The sequence below is a fragment of the Pongo abelii genome, chromosome 2 (assembly GCF_028885655.2).
Source record: "Pongo abelii isolate AG06213 chromosome 2, NHGRI_mPonAbe1-v2.0_pri, whole genome shotgun sequence".
Taxonomy (NCBI): domain Eukaryota; kingdom Metazoa; phylum Chordata; class Mammalia; order Primates; family Hominidae; genus Pongo; species Pongo abelii.
Genome location: NC_085928.1, coordinates 151,582,479 through 151,604,327, shown reverse-complemented (window position 1 = coordinate 151,604,327; position 21,849 = coordinate 151,582,479). Strand labels below are relative to the sequence as shown.

Here is a 21,849-nt window from a genome sequence, read left to right as displayed (position 1 = left end):
CTGCACTATTGAAGAAATACACTTTTTTTTGACATACGATTTGATTACAATATAACAAAGTCTTTTCAAGCCCCCTAAGAAAGGGTTCTATCTAAAATATCTTAAAATATGTCTGTTATTTTAGGTTATTTCTGCTTGCATTAAGAAAACAGAAATATTGTTTCTATGTGAAGGAAAATATACAATTTTAAAAATTAAGTTAATTTGTTGCATAGGTAGTTTGTGTTCATGGTACAAAATACAAATGATATGAGAGGCTATGAGTCATCCTACTATTTTGTAAGAATTAATAAAAAAGAAAAGAAAATTAAAATGTTTTTCTCTCAGCTAGCCAGTTCCTTTGCCTTGAGAGAATCTTTTTATACAGATGGTAATGTACTACACATACTTCTTTATAACTTTCTTTTTTTCACAGAACAGTTTATACTGGAGGTCACTCTATATCAATACACAATGAGCTGCCTCATTTTTTTTAGGCCATGATGTATTTAGCTAGTCTACTATTGATAAGCAGTTACGCGTTTTCCAATCTTTTGCTTTATAAATGACACTGTAGTGAGTATCCATATAGATATATGTGTGAGTGTGCGTGTGTGTGTGTATGATTTCATATGACTCTAGAAAAAGCTCATAGAAGGATGTATACATTTCTGTTTGTGTTGGATATGGTGACACTGCCCTCCATAAAAGATTATGCCTATTTATTCTGCTACCACTAATGTAGGGCAAACTCTGTTTTCCCTCATGTTTCTCAGGACAATGTACTGGTATCAGTCTTTTCATCTTGTCTTGAAACCTTATTTTACATTTCTCTTATGAGGGGGCTGAACATATTTTTATATGTTTAGAAGCAATTTGTGGGATTTTTTTTTGTTTGTTTGAGATAGAGCTTCACTTTGTCACCCAGGCTGGAATGCAATTACATGATAATAGCTCACTGCAGCCTTGAACTACCGGGCTCAAATGATCCTCCTGCCTCAGCCTCCCAGATAGTTGGGACAGCAGGCACATGCCACCATGACTGGCTAATTTAATTTTTTTTTTTTTTTGGTAAAGGTGGAATCACCTTATGTTGTCCACACTGGTCTCAAACTCCTGGCCTCGAGCAATACTCCCACCTTGGCATCCCAGAGCACTGGAGTTACAGGTGTAATCTACAATGCCCAGCTCATTTGTGTTTTCTGTTATATATTCTTTGCCTACTTTTTCTTTAGGCTCTCACTCTTCTATTTATTTTTAGGAGCTCATAGTTCACAAGGTAGAAATTAACTTTCTATAGTATGAGTTGCAGATACTATTTTTCCAGTTTATTTTCTCATGATTTACATAGTGATGTTTCCTTTGAATGTAAAAAAAAAAAAATGTGCATTTTTTGTAGTCATATGAGTCTTTACTTTGAAGACTTCTGGGCTTGGCTTCATATTTAGAAAGATCTTCCACACTCAGAAAGTTAAAAAATTTAACTTCTGTGTTTTCTTCTCTTACCAAAAAAATTACGTTGAATTCTATGGGCTATCTGAAATTTATTGTGAGTGAGGTATAAATTATGGCTCTAACTAATTTTTTCTATATGATTACTCAGTTGTCACTTCTTTATTGAAATAATTCACCCAATGCATTCATACCTCACTGATTTGAAGTGTCAGCTAAATTTCTTTGTGGATTTGGGTCTTTTCCTATACTTTTCTGTTCCCTCTATCTGTATGCTTTTTCATTTATCAGTGTACGATATTTTAATTATTGTGACTTTACAACTGTTTTAATAATTGGATGAGGTCAGTCCTTCTGTGTTTCCATAATTTTATGGCTATTCTTGCTTATTTTACCACATTAACTTTTGAATCAGTTGAGCAAATTAAAAGGAAAAGATATTGTTAATTTTATTGTGATTCATTCTATTCATAGATTAATTTGGGGGCAGTTCTATTGTTATGATTTTGCGTTTTGTCACTCAAGAACCTGGCATTTTTTTCCATTAATTTTTTGTATCCCTATGTATTTCTTGCTGAGTTTCTTCCTGATTTTTTTTCTATGTAAATGAGTTAATTTTTTCCATTATTTCTTTACATAGTTGTTATTAGAAGACATGGTTCTTGTGTATAAGCAAGCCGCTAATTTGGGGGGGTTAATTTTGTTATCGGTCATCTCCAGTTGAATCTCTTGGGGTTTCTCTGTAAACAGTTGTAATCATATGTAAATAATAATAGTTTTACCTCTTCAGTTCTGCTTTATATACTTCTGTCTTTCGTCCGGTTGTGTTGGTTAATAACCTATAGAACACTGTTAACTAATAGTGGTGAGTGATAATAGTAGAAATCATTTCTTACTTTTATTTAATGGGATTGTTTCTTTAGTGATGCATAATGAAAAATATATCCATAGATTCTTGAGAGGAATTTGACAAAATTACATATACATTCTTGGTAAAATATAATCCTATTAAGTAATTATTCATCACTTTTCATTATTTCATCATTTTGCATGCCATAGCTTTACATAAATGGGCCGGGTGCAGTTGCTCAAGCCTGTTATCCCAGCACTTTGGGAGGCCTAGGAAGGTGGATCATTTGAGGTCAGGAGTTCAAGACCAGCCTGGTCAATGTGGCAAAACCCCGTCTCTAATAAAAATACAAAAATTGCTGGGTGCAATGGTTCACGCCTCTAATCCCAGCACTTTGGGAGGCTGAGGCAGGTGGATCGCGAGGTCAGGAGATCGAAACCATCCTGGCTAACATGGTGAAACTCCGTCTCTACTAAAAATACAAAAAATTAGCCAGGTGCAGTGGCACACGCCTGTAGTCCCAGCTACTCGGGAGGCTGAGGCAGGAGAATCACTTGAACCCAGGAGGTGGAGGTTGCAGTGAGCTGAGATCACGCCGCTGTACTCCAGCCTGGGCGTCAGAGCGAGACTCTGTCTCAAAACAACAACAAAAATTAGCAGGGCTGTAGTGGTGCGCGCCTGTAATCTCAGCTACTCAGCAGACTGAGACAGGAGAATTGCTTGAGCTTGGGAGGTGAAGGTTGGTTGCAGTGAGCCGAGATCGCGCCACTGGACTCCAGTCTGAGTGACAGAGAGACCCTGTCTCCAAAAAAAAAAAAAAACTTTATATAAATGTAATCATACTGTATGTGTTAGTTTTTAAATTCTGTTACATTTATAAGGTTTATCCATGTTGTTGCATGTTACTGCAATTAATTAATTTTAATAGCTATTTAACTATACTCTGCCCAGATCTCTTCATATTAGAATACCCATTCTCCACCTGCTTAGGCTGACAGCTGCATTCCTTATTGGGAATTGCCCTTGGCCCCGAGTACTGTCTTGTTCAAGGTTATGCTTCCTCCCAGAGGTGTCCCTGTGGCCAGTAACTGTGTGTTGCTTGGATGTAAGATCCAACCTAACTTGTCTCTATTTGGGACAACTCCAAAGGACTCTGGGGCCATATCAGCTGAGGCCCCATTTGCAACATCATTGGTTCAATTTCTTCCCTAAGTCCAATCCTGCCGCCTTCTCTTGTTATAGATATATCTCCCCAAAGCAATTCCCAGGAAACTTTCTGCATGATAGTCTCCCTCTCAGAATCTGTTTTGGAGGAATGATTCTAACACAGTTGGTATTGGAAGTGATACTAGGTAGCAGACTAAATTTTAGAGATAGGTTTCTAAATTTTAGAGATAGGGATTTTAGAGATAGGTTTTTTTATGGCTGGTTGGCAGTGAGGACCCTGTCTCTGGTGGTAGGTAGAGTACAGATAGTGTAAGTTTGCACTGAATTTATCGTTATGTGGGACCCAAGTGAGCAGGTAAACTTTTGATGCACTGTTATTTAAACTGGTATCTGTAGACCTGGTTATAAAGTTATGGATTTTCTTGAGCTTAAGATACTCTGGTCTGTATTATTCTATCATGCCTTTTATTTATTTCATTTAAATAAGTGAGTTTTTTGTTCTTTGGGATCAAGGATCCTTTATGCTGACTTCCTACCAAAGTAGGATTTAAGAGAATCCTAACAGTGTGCAAAGATCTCCACTATTTTCTCCTTAACCAGAGGGAAAGTTGGCATGGTTGAACTTGTTCTCTGAGGTCTTATAGACAGGTGGCTGTAACTGATAGGTGTTTTCTTTCCCCTTCTTTAGATTGCCTAGGTCAGACTAGAACCTCAGAAATGTCTACGATGAAGTTTTTTTTTTTTAACTTTGTATTTTTAGTAGAGTCAGGGTTTCTCTGTGTTGGTCAGGCTGGTCTCGAACTCCTGACCTCAGGTGATCCGTCCGCCTCGGCATCCCAGAAGTGCTGGGATTACAGGTGTGAGCCTTTTTTAAACTTCATATCCTAATCATATGCTACTCCTTGAAAGAGTCTTCCAAACTGTATAGTCAATCTGTATAGCCTATGGAAGCACAAGGGAGGACCTCTTCTTTGCTCACCTGCTTACAAAAGCATTAGAAGCCACTTTAGCTGGTTTAATACAATAGTTGGGTTGACTGTAAAGTGCTTAGGTTTCTGTGTTAACTCTTCTAGTTTGATGGCATTTTCATCTCATAGTTCTTAATTCTGTAATTTTAACTAATTATCTCTATTACTAATTTAACTCGAGTTAGAACCTGATTCCCACCCTTTAGCTGAATTAGAAGCTGTTCCTTTGTGCTTCCATAGTGCCCCGAATATCTGTCTAGTGTCGTAGTATTGTAGCATGTTATACTGTATGCATTTGTCTTGCTCATTTGTTTGTGAACTTCTTGAAGAGTGGGACTCTGTTATGTCTCTTGGGTAGAGCACAGTGCTGGGTACATGATGGGCATTGACTAAATGTTTGTTGAATAAATAAATAGCCTGACTCTCATTACTCCCCATCACCCCTCAGTTGCTGGTTAAAACTTCTGACTTTTTAAAAATTCATCCAATGTGAGTCTTTCCCAAATCTCCCTGGTGAATATCCATACCTTAAAGCTGGCACACACACGTCTAGTTCTCTTCTCTGTCGTCATAAACTATTGCTGTCTCCTGCTTGCAGCTGCCTCTTTCATTGAGTTCCCAATATCTGCAGATGGCTCTGTCTGATGAGCTCATGGGAGAATTTAATTTTCCATTCTACAATCCAAATAAATTAGTCTGCTATAACCCCAGAGCTGCTGGTAAAGCAGTCGTTGCAGCTTTAGAATTCTGATGCCAAAAAGGGGTTATATGCACAGTGAATGAATAGTGCCATGGGGTTATGAACGGTGGTTGTTCCCATCACTGCAGCTGCTTGGGTGAGGCATCAGAAACCCCTTCAAGTGCACTACTGCTACAGTTAGCTATAAAGGTTTTCCCAGCACCTTCAGCTGCCATGGTCTCCACCTCAGTTCTCTTTACATCTTATTAGTAAAATGTCTTAGGAAAAAGCTATAAGCAAAGATACAGTTTAATAGCTATATGGAGAGTTTGACAAACATGCTGGATAGTTGCTTACAACATTTTAGTCACCTGATTCTATTACTAATAAAATATTTTTTACTGATGTCTTGGCTGGTAAATGGCATGTTTATCTAATTTATGGGTTCATGCTTATTACTAATGAATGCATCCCTTGATGTGAATCTTTCAGTTTTTCTTGTTCATGTTAGAATAATTGCATTTATCTGTTAAGAAAATATAACACTATATCATTGATATGTTTTCTTTCTTTTTTCTTTTTTTTGAGACGTAGTCTGGCTCTGTTGCCCAGGTTGGAGTGCAGTGGCGCGATTTCGGCTCACTGCAAGCTCCACCTCCCGGGTTCACGCCATTCTCCTGCCTCAGCCTCTGGAGTAGCTGGGACTACAGGCGCCCGCCACCAAGCCCGGCTAATTTTTTGTATTTTTAGTAGAGACAGGATTTCACCGTGTTGGCCAGGATAGTCTTGATCTCCTGACCTCGTGATCCGCCCGCCTCGGCCTCCCAAAATGCTGGGATTACAGGCGTGAGCCACCATGCCCAGGCTTCTCTTTTCTTTTTTTTTTCTTTTCGATGGAGTCTTGCTTTGTCGCCCAGGATGGAGTGCAGTGGCGCAATCTCGGCTCACTGCAACCTCCGCCTGCCAGGTTCAAGCAATTCTCCTGCCTCAGCCTCCCGAGTAGCTGGGACTACAGGTGCACGCCACCATGCCCGGCTAATTTTTTGTATTTTTAGTAGAGACAGGGTTTCACCATACTGGCCAGGCTGGTCTTGAACTCCTGACCTCGTGATCCACCTGCCTTGGCCTCCCAAAATGCTGGGATTACAGGCGTGAGCCACTGCACCCGGTCTCTTTTTCTTGTTTTAGAGACAGAGTGTTGCTATATTGCCCAGGTTGGAGTGCAGTGACTGTTCACAGGCAAAATCATTGCGTAGTACAGCCTCAAACTCCTGGGCTGAAGTGATCCTCCCATTTCAGCCTCCCAAGTAGCTGGGACTACAGATGTGTGCCACCACATCCAGCTACTTTAATATATTTTCTATGTTGATCAAATGGTAATTCTATATTTAATTTTTTTTAGGAATTGCCATTCTATTTTCCACAGCAGTCAAAACTGTTTTTTGATGACCTTGAAACTCTAAGGACAGATTGGCAGGATATAATATCTTTGGTTTACATTTTTTTCCCTTAAGTTTCTTGGAAGTGCTGTTCTACTGTTGTCTTGCTTTATATGTTATTTTTGAGAAATACAGTGTTAGTCTAATTCCCTTGCTTTTGTAAATAATTTATCTTTTTGCTCGGATACACTGAGAGTTTTTTCTTTAAATAATTTTATAAGGATATGTGTGAGAGTTGATCATTCTGAGTCAGTTTTCTCAAATATCTGGTAGGATCTTTCATTGTATAGATTCAAGTATTTTATTTCTGGAATCTTTTCTTGGAATGTACTTTTTTTTTTTTTTTTTGAAACAGTGTCTTGCTCTTTCACCCAGTCTGGAGTACAGTGGCGCAATCATGGCTCACTGCAACCTCCACCTTCTGGGTTCAAGCTGTTCTCATGCCTCAGCCACCCAGGTAGCTGGGATTACAGGCGCCTGCCACCACACCCAGTTAGTTTTTTTGTATTTTTAGTAGAGATGGGTTTCACCATGTTGGTCAGCTGGTCTCGAACTCCTGGCCTCAAGTGATCCACCCGTCTCGACCTCCCAAAGTGTTGAGATTACAGGCGTGAGCCACTGCACCCAGCCAGAATGTACTTTTAATATTAGTTCTGTTCCATTGTTTTGATTTTTTTTTATTAGGGACACCAGTAATACTAATGTTCAACCTCCTTTGCCTATCATTCATTTCAATCAATTTCTGTTTTTTTTAAATTTTATTTTCTTCATTATTTTCTTGCTCTTTGTTCAATGTCTTTTATTAAGTTTTCGTTCAATCTGTTCTTTCTACATACTTTATAATTTAGTTTTTATTTTTGGTTCAATGCCAAAGTAAAGCAAAAGAAAAAATAATTTAATAATTTAACTTTCATTTCTTATATGATGTTCATTTTGTTTGTTTCTTTCTATTTCTTTAATCAGCTCTTATTCATTTCTTTCTGTTTTTGTCCATTTTGGTACTTAGTTTTTGTACTTCCGTTTCAAGGCCTTCTTCATATCCTCAAATTCTTGTTTAAAATATTTAATCCAGTTCAGAGGATTGTGTTACAGTTGTTTTTCAACCTCATGGTTTGTTTTTATGGAGAAAATCATCAGCAGAAAAGCTTTTGTTTGTATTTTCTGACTTTTTGCAGTACATTTGTATGCATATGGTCTGCTTGTTTGTTTGTTTTTAATCATTTTGTGGACAGAGTTCCTAATTTGAGAGTGCTTCTTTTGCCAGTGTGCTTTCTTTTGTGAAGGTTCTTTTCTGAATTTGTAGTGATGATGGTGAGAAAAGGGGGAGAGGAAGAGTTGTTCCTTGATTCTATTAATATTTTGTTTTTGCAAGCTCTTTAATCCTCCCCCCGGCCCCCTGCCTTTTCTTCTTTTGAGACAAGGTCTCACTCTGTCACCCAGGCTGGAGTGCAGTGGTGCAATCTCACCTCACTGCAACCTCTGCCTCCCGGGTTCAAGGGATTCTTTTGCCTCAGCCTCCCGAGTAGCTGAGATTACAGGCGCATGCCACCACACCTGGCTAATTTCTGTATATTTTTGTAGAGACGGGGTTTCACCATGTTGGCCGGGCTGGTCTCGAACTCCTGACCTCAAGTGATCCACCTCCCTCGGCCTCCCAAAGTGCTGGGATTACAGGTGTGAGCCACTGTGCCTGGCCTAATTTCCTCCTATCGCCTGTTTTTTTCATTCATTACCTTGTTTACAAGAGAAAGCGCTTCTTTATATATGTATACCTGGTTCTCCCCCAGAAGCACTGTTTCTAGGAGGCTGCTGCTTCTGGTCCAGAAGTTTCTAGACACAAGACACACTTCACCAGGTCTATTAGCTATCAAGTCCTAACCTCCTAACGTCTGTTTAGCATTTTTGTATTTATTGTTTAACTCTCTTTCTGGGGCTGATTTTGTCTGTGCTTTCTGCAAATCCCCTGTGCCCCTCTGCTCTTTCTCACCGAGTCTTTCACCTCCCTTCACTCTCCCTATACATCCACAGGCTTGCAGAGGTAAGGAAGTGGGGTTTCTTTTGCTATTTGCTGCTTTTTTTTTTTTTCTGCTTGACTTATAGGTAATTTGAAGGTGAAGGTTGCTGTGTTTTCTGTCTCCTAGCAGTGCTAATGTTGATGGCCTAGATCCTTTGTGGGTTTTAAAAATTCTTGTGGTTTATTTTATGTTTGTTCAGGGAAGGTGAGGAGGAGAATTGGAGTCAGATTACCTCCATTGTTCTACAAACCTGGAAAGGTTCAAAAATCTTTTTCGGGCGGGTGCAGTGGCTCATGCCTTAATAATTTGAGAGGTGGAGGCGGGCAGATCACTTGAGGTCAGGAGTTCGAGACCAGCTTGGCTAACATGGTGCAACCTCGTCTCTACTAAAAATACCAAAATTAGCCAGGGGTGGTGGTGCACACCTGTAATCCCAGCTACTTGGGAGGCTGAGGCAGGAGAATCGCTTGAGCTTGTGAGGCTGTGGTTGCAGTGAGCCAAGATCACACCGTCGCACTCCAGCCGGGCAACAGAACGAGACTCTGTCTCAAAAAAAAAAAAAAAAAAAAAAAATCCTTTTCCAGATGACCTAATTTTACACCTGAAAAATCCAAGAGTCAACTGAACTCATAGTAAAATTACTTTAAGCAGTAAAATAATTAAGTTGTGTAATGGAATATAAAAGTAGTAAAAAGAAAAACATAACTTTCTTATATGCATACAGCTAGGAAAATATAATGGGGAACCCCATACGTTACAGGAACAATAACAAAAAGGAAACAAAGAGAAAAAACTCAAAACCAAAAAATAAAATACCTAGGTGTAACTATAATAGTGTGCAAAACCCATTGTATTACTTTCCTAGGACCACCATAACAAAATGCCACAAACTGGGTGGCTTAAAACAACAGAGACTTATTTCCTACGGTTCTGTATGCTGCAAGTCTGAAATCAACTTGTCAGTAGGGCCGTGCTCCCTGTAAAGCCTCTAGGAGAGGATCCTTTATTGCTTCTTCCAGTTTCTGGTAGCCCTGGGCATTCCTTGGCTGTGGCCCCATAATTCCAATCTCTGCCTCTGTCTAGGAAACTGCCTTCTTCCCTCTGTCTGCATCTCTTGTTTCTTTTTTCCTCTTAAGAGAATACCAGTGGCTGGACTCTGGCTCACACCTGTAATCCCAGCACTTTGGAAGGCTGAGTTGGGAGAATCACTTGAGGACAGGAGTTCAAGACCAGCCTGGGCTACATAGCGAGACTCTATCTCTACCAAAAATTTTAAAAATTAGCCCAGTGTTAGGGTATATGCCTGTATACCCAGCTACTTGGGAGTTAAGGCGGGAGGATTGCTTGAGCCCAGGAGTTTGAAGTTGCAATGAGCTGTGATTGCACCACTGCATTCCAGCCTGGGTGACAGAGCAAGACCCTGTCTCAAGAAAAAAAAAAAAAAAAGTTGCAAAATGAATACAGAGAAATCCCATTTACCCGTAGCCCAACTTCCCCCAAGTGGTAACATCTTATGTAATTATAGTACATTGGCCAAATCAGGAAATTGACATTGGTACAATATAATTAACTGGACTACAGATCCTACTTGGATTTCACTAGTTTTTGCATGTGCCCATTTTTTGGTGTGTCTTTGTGTATAGTTCTATGACATGTTATTAGATATATAGATTCATATAGCCACCACCACAATCAGGATACAAAACTGTTCTGTTACTGCAAGAAGGTAGCACTATTGTAACATTTAACAGCAATAGTAAATCTATCATTGTTAATTGAAAAAAATCAACATCATAGTATGATACTATTGAACAAGACTAAAATTTAAAAAGACTAAAAACAACAAAAGTGTATTTCTCTACATGCAGGTACTTATATGAAAATGCATGGAATGGTCTGGGCGCGGTGGCTCATGCCTGTAATCCCAGCACTTTGGGAGGCGAGGCCAGCGGATCACGAGGTCAGGAGATCGAGACCATCCTGGCTAACACGGTGAAACCCCGTCTCTACTAAAAATACAAAAAATTAGCCGGGTGCAGTGGCGGGCGCCTGTAGTCCCAGCCACTCAGGAGGCTGAGGCAGGAGAATGGCGTGAACCCGGGAGGCGGAGCTTGCAGTGAGCTGAGATCAGGCCACTGCACTCCAGCCTGGGCGAGAGAGCGAGACTCCGTCTCAAAAAAAAAAAAAAAAAGAGAAAAGAAAATGCATGGAATGAGCTCTGTGCAAGGATATTTACCAAACTGATAACAATGAAGTTTAGAAATGATATTTGAGGTGTTCAGATGGGGAGATTTTCTTTATCTGTATGGACTTTTTAATAACCAGAATGTTTTCATGTATCTATAATTTAAATGTTTTTAAAAGAATATATATAAGAACGCAAATATAAATGTCAGTGAATTCTATTAATGGTATTCATCTGCTAGTAAGAATTGTAGTGGAAGTGGAGGGGGCCGGAATTAAGGAAGACTTGCTTTGTATTGTATTTTCTTCTGCACTGTTGAGTTTTTTTTTCTTATGAGCATATATAATTTTTTTATTGAAAGAATTTTTTTATGGAAGGCTTTATAGGACATCTTGAAAACTGGCAGTAACAGAATAATGTATATGACTTGCTTATGTACATTTTCCTATATATACATATACCTTTACATTTAAATATACATCTGTGCATATACATGTACCTGAAAGTGTCTGTACAAATATCATTAGGTTCTTATCTTACAATAATAAGATTTAGAGTAATTTTTATTTTCTTCTTTGTGCTCTTCTATATCTTTGAATTATTTTGTAGTGAGCATATATATCATTCTACTTTCCTTTCCCTTTCCAAAGGAGTTTTTAAGAAGGTAGGAAAAAAAGAAAAAAAAACCCTGTATCCTGCCTGAAAATTGAGAAAAATGATGACAACTTTTGCAGTTAACCTATAGTTAGTCTAAAATTTCACGATCTCCATCATATCCTGTGGAGTCTGATAGGGGGTTGTGATTGTTAGGGAATTTCAGTATATGGTACATGAAAAAAATAAAGTGGATGAGGAGCATATGCAAACAAGGCAATTGTTCATTTTTCTATGAGGCTTTTTTTTAGTCATTTAAAACTATTTAATACTTTATATTCTTAAACATTTATAATACAGATAACACAAATATCCTATAATATATTTTTTAAAACCTTAAATTACTTTAAAATGAAAACTGCTTAGGACATGTCTTTTTATGATATCATGGAACATGTATATAGTAACATTTATTTAAACTTCATTATACATTTTGCTTCTCTGTGACCTTGGGCAAGTTACTTAAGCTGACTCAATTTTCCCTTCTATAAAATGGAGATAACTATTACTTTTTTTTTTTTTTTTGAGACGGATTCTCGCTTTGTCACCCAGGCTGGAGTGCAGTGGTGCGATCTCGACTCGCTGCAAGCTCCTCCTCCCGGGTTCATGCCATTCTCCTGCCTCAGCCTCCTGAGTAGCTGAGACTACAGGCGCCCGCCATCACGCCCGGCTAATTTTTTTGTATTTTTAATAGAGGCGGGGTTTCACCGTGTTAGACAGGATGATCTCGATCTCCTAACCTCGTGATCCGCCGGCCTCGGCCTCCGAAAGTGCTGGGATTACAGGCATGAGACACCCCGCCCGGCCCTATTCTCTGTAGAGTTATTTTGAGGAATTGCTTATTAAATACCATGATGACGCTGATTATATAATTGTTTCATTTTCATTTGAATGTAGATTAGGTATTTGTATAAGTACAGTCGTATTCTAAATAAGCATTAGAAATGGTGCTATTTTCTTCTCCAATTGCTTCCTTTTGAATGCCCCATTTTTGTCATCTTGGAATCTTTTGTTGGTCACAGTAATCACATTTTAATGACTCAGATTGAACATTTCATGCTTGCATAGTTCATTATACAACAGTTTGTCTATAAACATATATTAATACCAAATAATATTTTAAAAAGTCGGCCGGGCACAGTGGCTCACGCCTGTAATCCCACCACTTTGGGAGGCCGAGGCGGGGCAGATCATGAGGTCAAAAGATCGAGACCATTGTGGGCAACACGGTGGAACCCCATCTCTACTAAAAATACAAAAAAAATTAGCTGGGTGTGGTGGCGCATGCCTGTAGTCCCAGCTACTTGGGAGGCTGAGGCAGGAGAATCGCTTGAACCCGGGAGGTGGAGGTTGCAGTGAGCCAAGATCATGCCACTGCACTCCATTCTGGTGACAGAGTGAGATTCCATCTCAAAAAATAAAAATAAATAAAAAATAAATGTCATCTAGCTTGTTTTGATGGTTCAAGTAAAGATAAGTCTTAACATTTGTGATGCTAATCTAAAGCTTTGTTAATCTGGAAATGAGACTTTGCTAAGCAGCATGTGTATAACAGGTGATCTGATCCATGTAGTCATTGTGCATGAGTGAATTAATGGTTTAAAATTTAGCTTGTACTGCTTGATAAAAGAATGTTTCTATTAGGTTCTTTGCAGGGTCTCAGAATGTGATTTTATTCTTAGTTTGTGTGCTCTCATCTAATATTGCTTCTTTGGGTAGGGACAAAAGTAAGTTTTTGCCCTCAGTCTTTTGTTTTCAGTAATTAAGAACAAATAATACATATTGATAATCTGTTAATATTGCATAATATATTTGAAACGAAAGTAGCCTTTAGGTTTTATTGTAGAACATATCAATCCAGTTTTGGCTGGGTGTGGTGGCACGTGCCCGTAGTCCCAGCAAGCTACTCAGGAGGCTGAGACAAGAGGGTGTCTTAAGGCCAGAAATTTGAGACCAGCTTGGGCAATATAGCAAGATCTCTGTCTCAATTAAAAAAAAAATCAATTTGCCAGGGAGTGACAAAAGAATTCTACCTCAGTGAATTTATTTGGTGAGATAGCACTCTGTATCTAATCTTCTTTTAGTATTAAGCTGCTTGTTGTCAATCACTTTGTCAATGTGTTTACCTGTAACAGTGTTAGCCCATTTGCTCCCTATTACCACGTCTTTCTGCTAAGTATAGTTGGCTCCTAGCCTGAAAATCAAAGCACATGTACTAAGAACTTTATGCTAAATAAAACATATAAGATGAGGGAAGGCCAAAGGACTTGAGTTACTAACTAGTACATGGTTTTGTGAAAGCTGTGTTGAGCTCTGGGGAATTTTTTTTGTTTTTCTTATTTCTGAGCTGAGAATCTTGTTACAGAGGTTTAAGGTGGTTTGACTGCTAGATAAATAGATAGTGAATAGAAACTTATTTGGTATAGTCAAGAAATGAGTGAGCATTTCAGTTACTGAAGAATTACAAGATATGGCTAATATTACTGGTTTTTAAAGAATTAGAATGCAAATAATTTTTACTTAATCTTTGGTGAATTTGGTTCTGTCTGGTTCAGATGCTGTAGCTCTCTACTTAAAATCATTCTGAGGCTTCCCACTAATCTGATTTAATTTTTTTTTTTTTTTTTTTTGAGACAGAGTCTTGCTCTGTCGCCCAGGCTGGGGTGCAATGGCACCGTCTCAGCTCACTACAGCCTCTGCCTCCTGGGTTCAAGTGATTCTCCTGTCTCAGCCTCCCAAGTAACTGGGATTACAGGCATGCTTCACCACATCCAGCTAATTTTTGTATTTTTAGTAGAGATGGGGTTTCACTACATTGTCCAGGCTGGTCTCAAACTTCTGAGTGCAAGTGATCTTCCTGCCTCAGCCCCCCAAAGTGCTGGGATTACAGGCGTGAGCCACCACACCCGGCCAAATCTGATTAAAATTTTGAAAAATCAGTATCCTGCATGATCTGGCTTCCTACCTCATCTCTTAGCAGCCCGTTGCCTTGCCCTTTGTTTTTTGGCACATATTATTAGGACCTTCCTTAGACCCTGGAACCTCCCACAAACTTTTCTTCCTTTGATCTTTCCTGTGCTGTTTCCTTTGAGTAGAATATATCCCTCTTTCTTTGCCAGTGGTTTACTCAGTTTGTGGTTTTTTTTTTTTCCTTTTTTTGGTGAGCTCAGCTCAAACTTGACTTCTTCAGAGAAGTCTTCTGTAAAACCACCAGAGTTCAAGTCCTCTATTTTACATGTTTCTATGAATCTTTTTTTTTTTTTTTTTTTTTTTTTTTGAGACAGAGTCTAACTCTGTCGGCCAGGCTGGAGTGCAGTGGCACGATCTCGGCTAACTGCAACCTCCGCCTCCTGGGCTCAAGCAATTTTCCTTCCTCAGCCTCTGAGTAGCTGGGATTACAGGCATGTGCCACCACACCCGGCTAATTTTTGTATTTTTAGTAGAGACGGGGTTTCACCATGTTGGCCAGGCTGGTCTCGAACTCCTGACCTCAGGTAATCCGCCTGCCTCGGCCTCCCAAAGTGCTGGGATTACAGGTGTGAGCCACTGCACCCAGCCTGTTTCTATCAATCTTTTATGTCTCCATCATAGCACTTGTAATGATTGTCATTAAGTAGTTAATTGTGAAATTTGTCATTTAATGCATGCCTTCATAGCTGAAATATGGGCTCCATGAAGGCAGGGACTGTCATTGTTTTCCATAGTATATTTAAGGATGAACATTCAATGCTCAGTATCTTTTTTTTTTTTCCGAGGCAGAGTTTCACTCTGTTGCTCAGGCTGGAGTGCAGTGGCGTGATCATCACTCACTGCAGCCTCTACCTCCTGGGCTCAAGGGATCCTCCTGCCTCAGCCTCCAGATTAGCTGGGACGTGTGTGCCACCATGCCTGGTGAATTTGTTTGTATTTTTTGAGAGAGAGGATCACACTATTTTGCCCACGCTAGAATCAAACTCCTAGGCTCAAGCAATCTGCCTACCAGGGCCTCCCAAAGTGCTGAGATTACAGGTGTGAGCCCCTGTACCCAGCCAGTGCTCAGTATTTTTAATACTCAGTGTTTGACGGGTAGCTGGCTATCAATAAGTATTTATCCAATAAGTAAATGAATGAGTAGTGCTCAGATAACATTATTCATGTGTCTCATTATGTCATTATTCATTATTATATAAGTCTGGGCTTTTTTTTTTTTTTTTTTTTTTTTTTTTTGAGACAGAGTCTCGCTCTGTCGCCCAGGCTGGAGTACAGTGGCATGATCTCGGCTCACTGCAACCACCACCTTCCAGGTTCAAGTGATTCTCCTGCCTCAGCCTCCCAAGTAGCTGCAATTATAGGCGCTTGCCACCACACCCGGCTAATTTTTGTATTTTTAGTAGAGACAGGGTTTTGTCGTGTTGACCAGGCTGGTCTCAAACTCCTGACCTCAGGTGATCCGCCCGCCTCGGCCTCCCAAAGTGCTGGGATTACAGACGTGAGCCACCGTGCCTGGCTGCATTTTTTTTTTCTTCAATTTTTAAAAGTGAGCAATGGACTGGGTGTGGTGGCTCATGCTTGTGATCCCAGCACTTTGGGAGGCTGAGATGGGTGGATCTCTTGAGTTTAGGATTTCAAGACCAGCCTGGGCAACGTGGTGAAACTCCATCTCTACAAAAAATACAAAAATTAGCTGGGTGTGGTGGCATGCGCCCACACCTGTAGTCCCAGCTACTGAGTAGGCCGAGGTGGGAGGATCACTTGAACTCGGGAGGCGGAGGTTACAGTAAGTTGAGATCATGCCACTGCACTCCAGCCTGGGTGACAGAGTGAGACCCTGCCTCTAAAATAAAGGGAGCAATGAATATAAAAATAAGTCTCTTTTTTTGTTTAACGTGTAAAATGCCAGTGGTTCTAGGAAGAACAGCTTTTAGTAAATAAAAGTGTTTTTTTAAGAAAAATTCTTGCCTACTATTTTTTTCTGCTAAAAATTAATGAAACTAATTGTGCTCTATTATAACTTTTTAAAAATTAACGAATACAAATAAAATGCTGGTCCCAGGACACTTTTTGTTCATGAAAGAAAGATGACATTCAAAACACTATGTAGCTGGCCAGGTGCAGTGGCTCATGCCCGTAATCCCAGCACTTTGGGAGGCCGAGGCAGTTGGATCACCTAAGTTTGCTAGTTTGAGACCAGCCTGACCAACATGGTGAAACACCATCTCTACTAAAAATACAAAATTAGCCAGGGGTGGTGGCGCATGCCTTTAACCCCAGCTACTTGGAAGGCTGAGGCAGGAGGATCGCTTGAACCCAGGGGCCAGAGGTTTCACTGAGCCGAGATCGCACCATTGCCCTCTAGCCTGGGTGACAGCGAGACTCCATCTCAAAAAAAAAAAAAAAAAAATGTAGCTTACTGACATTTCAGATGTGTGATGTGTTAAATGTTTGCATGGCCTTTCATTTTCTGCTGCCAAGTCATACTGAATGGGATTATCGTACATTTTTAAAGGATGAAAATAAATAAAATACTGAGTCTATAATTCATTTAACAAATATTTCTTGAGCTTCAACCATATGCCAGGCATTTGATATGTAAGAGTGAACAAAATGGGCAGGGTTCCTGCCCTCAAGGAATTTATACTTTAGTTGGCAGAGACAGACCACAATCTGATTATCACAGAAATAAATAGACAATGGCAACCCAGTGTGTACTATTAAAGGAGAAAGTAGGAGAGCAATAGGTTGATACCCCTGACCTAGACTGGGTAGTAGAAAATGGATGGTTTTCCCCGAGGAAGTGACACTTGAGAAAGGGTCTAAAGGAAGATGAGTTTGTCAGGTAAAGGTTCCAGACAGAAGGAACAGCATGTACAGAGGCCCTTGAGGCAGGAGGAGCATGTTTTTGAACTTATAGAAGCCAATGGAACTGGATCAGAAAAGAGGTGTGGGAAAGGAGTTTAATAGAGCTGGAGAGGTAGGCATATACCACATCAGCATGCTAGACAACATTAAAGATTTGAGTCATTAAAATGTCATTACTGTCACCAGTTTAGATTATGAAATCTAAATGTCTGTCAGTAGAGGCTAGTGAAATAAATCACAGTATAACCATGTAAAGGAATACTGTGTAGCTGTGAAAAAAGTGAATGAGGAAATTTACAACTGTCAAGTTAAAATATAGAGACAAATCTCTGAGATTAAAATATTTTATTTGAGAAGAAAATTGCAGGCTGGGCATGGTGGCTCATGCCTGTAACCCTACCACTTTGGGAGGCCGAGGTGGGCGGATCACTTGAGGTCAGGAGTTTGAAACCAGCCTGGCCAACATGGTGAAACCCCTTCTCTACTAAAAATAAAAAAATTAGCCATGCGTGGTGGCAGGCTCCTGTAATCCTAGCTACTTGGGAGGCTGAGGCAGGAGAATTGCTTGAACCCAGGAGGGAGAGGTTGCAGTGAGCCAGGATCACGCCACTGCAGTCCAGCCTGGGTGACAGAGCCAGACTCTGTCTCAAAAAAAAAAGAATTGCAATTTGGAAAATACACACAGACCATGTGGTCTTGGCTGTGTCTGAAGAACAAAGAGGTTAGAGGTTTTATAAAAAGGAGAAATGTTACATATCACTCTTCAAGAAAGCTCATTGGCACTAGTAAGGTTTTGGGGAGCTGGCAAGCTCTGACTGGCATGTAATCAACTTTCACACAACCTACTCAAAAAATAAAAATTCAATTTAATATTGAAATTTCAAAAAACGGAATTGAAAAGGAGAAAAATTCTGTCATATGTATATGTCCTATATGAGATTTTAAAGGATTCTTTCAGCATAGTAGGTTATCATTTTCTCTGAATTTATTGTAATAATAATTATATATCATTTTGTTATAATATCTTGAGAATATATTATATCTCAAGTCAGATATATTTTGTAAAGTATTATAGTAGTTAAGAACACTGTTGCTGGTGTGAGATCCTGGGTTCATATTCTGTCACTGTAATTTGTACAGTTGGTTAACTTGGAAAATTGCTTGAACTCTCTAAAACTGTTTTGTCTTCTGTGAAATGAAAATAATATTTATCTGATAAAGTTGTGGTGTGAATGATATGATATACATGTGAAGCACTTGAGAGAATGCCTAGATACACTGTTCACCTAAGTAAAAGTTACATGTTATCCCTGTCTATGAAAATATCTTCTAGGGCCGGGTGCGGTGGCTCATGCCAGTAATCCCAGCACTTTGGGAGGCTGAGGAGGGTGGATCATGAGGTCAGGAGTTCAAGACCAGCGTGGCCAACATGGTAAAACCCCGTCTCTACTAAAAATACAAAAAAATTAGCCAGACTTGGTGGCACGCGCCTGTAATCCCAGCTACTTGGGAGGCTGAGGCAGGAGAATTGCTTGAACCCAGGAGGTAGAGGTTGCAGTGAGCTGAGATTGAGCCACTGCACTCCAGCCTGGGTGACAGAGCAAGACTCCGTCTCAAAAAAAAAAGAAAAGAAAAAAAAGAAAATATCTTCTAATTAATACCACATCTCAAAAGTTTGAATGCACAGAGAGAATACTGAAAGGATTTATGCCAATAAGTTATTGTAGTTGCTTCTGACAAGTAGGATTATGGCTGATATTTGTTTCATGCTTTTTGTTTTGTATATTTTCTAAATTTTGATTCATGAGCATGTATTTAAAATTAGTAACGTTTGCCATTTAAATATGCTACTTTTCCTATTAATTTTTAGTAGCAGCTTTTTTGGCAGTGTTAGAAAGTCTACAAATCCTGATTCAAATTATGTTACTGCTTGATTCCACAAATTTATCCATAACTTTGTGCTTTCTTCCTTGTGTTTTGATTAATTTTAAAAGGCTTTGTGGCTGGAGCTGCTAAATTGTGATTGGAATGGGAAAGGGCTTGCATTTTGAGACCATCTGTGGGAGTTGCATTGTCTGAAACTGACAAGAGATCATGGCAGATGGCGAGGTCAAAAGATTGACTTTTTGAGCTTGACATAATGTGTTCATGAAGCTGGAAGAAGAAATCCAACTTATTTTTTTAACTAACAGAAGAGCTTGGTGACAGGAAGAAGTGTGCAATTGTTGAGTCTGGATAAAACATAATGCATCAGTGCACATGACTGGTTTATCTCTGAGAATCATCCATACTGCCAAAGATGGCAACTTCTTGAACCTTTCTGTGCCAGATTTATTTAATTTCTAGACACTTTTGAAAGTTTAAGTCATACAATGCAAATAATTTATAGATTAAAGACAATGTCAAAAAAGACAAAAACTTTAAAACTATTTGGAAATGTGTATTTTTAAATTAAAATGCTATAAAGTATCACTCAAAGCCAATACAGCATACTTAATTTTTAATTGAATGTAGAAGGTCTCTATCACAATCCCATTTGTTTTTACAATGTCTATCTTAATGTAACTTTATTTCTTTAAAATTACATTTGAACGTTTGGTGATTACAGTCTTTCTCATATACTAGGCTGTCTTCATTGCCTGAGATAGTGCCATGCACATAGTGACTGTTCAGTATTTGCTGGATGAGTAATGAATGAATGAAGTTATTGCCTACTCTTGTTAATTTTAGAAGAGCTTTTTTTTTAACCACAATTAAACAGGTTTTTTTTTTTTTCTATTTTGAAATTGGGTTTATCTTATGGTATTTTTCACTTCTACCATGTGGGAATTATGTATTATTTATCTTAGAGAAGGAAGCCTTAATTTGTCATGAGAAATCAATGAACAGATTTTTTTTCCCCCTCTAACATTGAATACTTACCTTGTGCTAGGCAGTGTCTTAGTAATTTTACATGTATTGACTCATTTAATTAAGTGGCTGACTCTTACTATTTTAGAGATGAAGAAATTGAGACACAGAGATGTTAAGGTAAATTTGCTTAAGAAATCCATGTGCTTTGGCTCTATTTCAAACATTTATTATTTAGGTAATACTTGGAGATTCCAGTTTGTGCTGTACTCTGGTGTGGAGATTCAAAGGAATACCAAACAAAATTGTACTTTGTTCTGTGAAGCTCATTAATGTGGCTATTTTTATTGGTACCCTCTTACTATATTGTGCTGAAATAGTAATACTCTGTTAATTTCATTTTATTTGCGTGAATAACACAGTGACCCTCATTAGCCCAGCCCTTAGGAAATATAACATCATTGAGTACTGAATTCAGAAATGGAGCAGATGCCCGGAGACAAGCAGCTCTAGCCATCACAACTATGCTGTGGGCACAAAAAAACATAAAGGGTGGGGAAAAAAGGACACCTACTAGTTGAATCTGGTAGCCCACACCAACAATGTCTGCTTATATTTCATTGGCCAGAATTATGTTATCTGTGATATGGTTAGCCCATCTGAGAGGAAGGTTGACGATGTAGTATTTGTAATTGAGGGCACATTGCCACTTCAGCTTGTAAGGAAGAAGAGGAAAATGATATTGGGTAGGCAATAGTATTTCCTTTGGAAATATAGAGGGTTTCTAAAATATAACATGTTCAAACCATTTGATGGAAAAGACTTAGTAGTTTTTTTATTATAACTGTATTTCAGCAGGTCATGAGATAGTCTTAAATTGGTTAAAATTGAACTTTTTTGTTGTTAGGAGTGTTCAGAATATGTATAAACTGGAGGGCGTATAAACTCCTAACATAACTCTGAAGCATTCAGTGTATCAGTTTTTCAGATGAAGACATGGAGGCTCTAAGAGGTTAGGTTACTTGCTCAGGATCACACAACTAAGTATCAGAGCTGAGACGGAGCCAAAGTCCATACTCTTTCCACCCTACTGCACTGCTGCTTTATTTATTAGACGCTGACTTTAAGCAGGACACTTAGAACCAGGCTGTTAATTTGTCGATTTTTTTTCTATTTCATTAATTTATGCTCTTTGTTTCTTTTCATATTTCTTTGGGTTCTCACTGTTCTTTTATGTATTTAAATTGATTGATGGCTTAATGAACAAAAAGAAATATAAATATACCCTAAGTACTAGTTCTGCTAGATTTTATAAGTTTTTAAAATTTTCATTGTCATTTCTTTCTGAATATTTTATTTTTTATGTTATTCTAGTTCTAAATATTTCACATTCATGGACTGTTTAATAATATAGCTAAATATATGACTTTTAACTTTTTAAAAAATAGTTGATTCCGAATTTAATTGCATTGTAGTCAGAGACCATAATCTGTGTAATATTTCCTCTCTGAAATTTTTGCTTCCCCTTGGTGATAGCATATATGGAAAAATTGTATAAATTTGTGCCTAAAGAGATGTTTCAGATCTATTAGATACAGAATTCTGTATAGATCTGTTAGATCAAGCTTGGTTGAAATATTAATCTTCAAAATGCAATACTTAACGTTTTAACTTTAAATTATTAGTTTGAATATGCCAGATAGTCTGTTGAATGGGATATCAGGAATTTGTGCTTTATTATTTATCTCACATTTAAATTTATATCACTATAGA

General features: G+C 38.7%; 1 protein-coding gene across 19 annotated transcripts in view; it reads left to right on the top strand.

Moving 5' to 3' along the window:
* TFDP2 (transcription factor Dp-2) overlaps positions 1–21,849 on the top strand; it is a 205,487-nt gene that overhangs the window by 25,448 nt on the left and 158,190 nt on the right. For 5 of the 19 annotated variants that reach the window (XM_054552769.2, XM_054552768.2, XM_054552778.2 and 2 more), the window contains exon 2: positions 10,418–10,509. The exons of 11 other annotated variants lie outside the window; for them this stretch is intronic. The gene's annotated coding sequence lies outside the window, so the exon portion shown is untranslated. Of the gene's footprint in view, positions 1–10,417; positions 10,510–18,559; positions 18,659–20,224; positions 20,257–21,849 lie in introns of those variants that run through there. 3 more of the 19 variants (XM_054552771.2, XM_063722246.1, XM_063722247.1) reach the window with 3 other exon arrangements.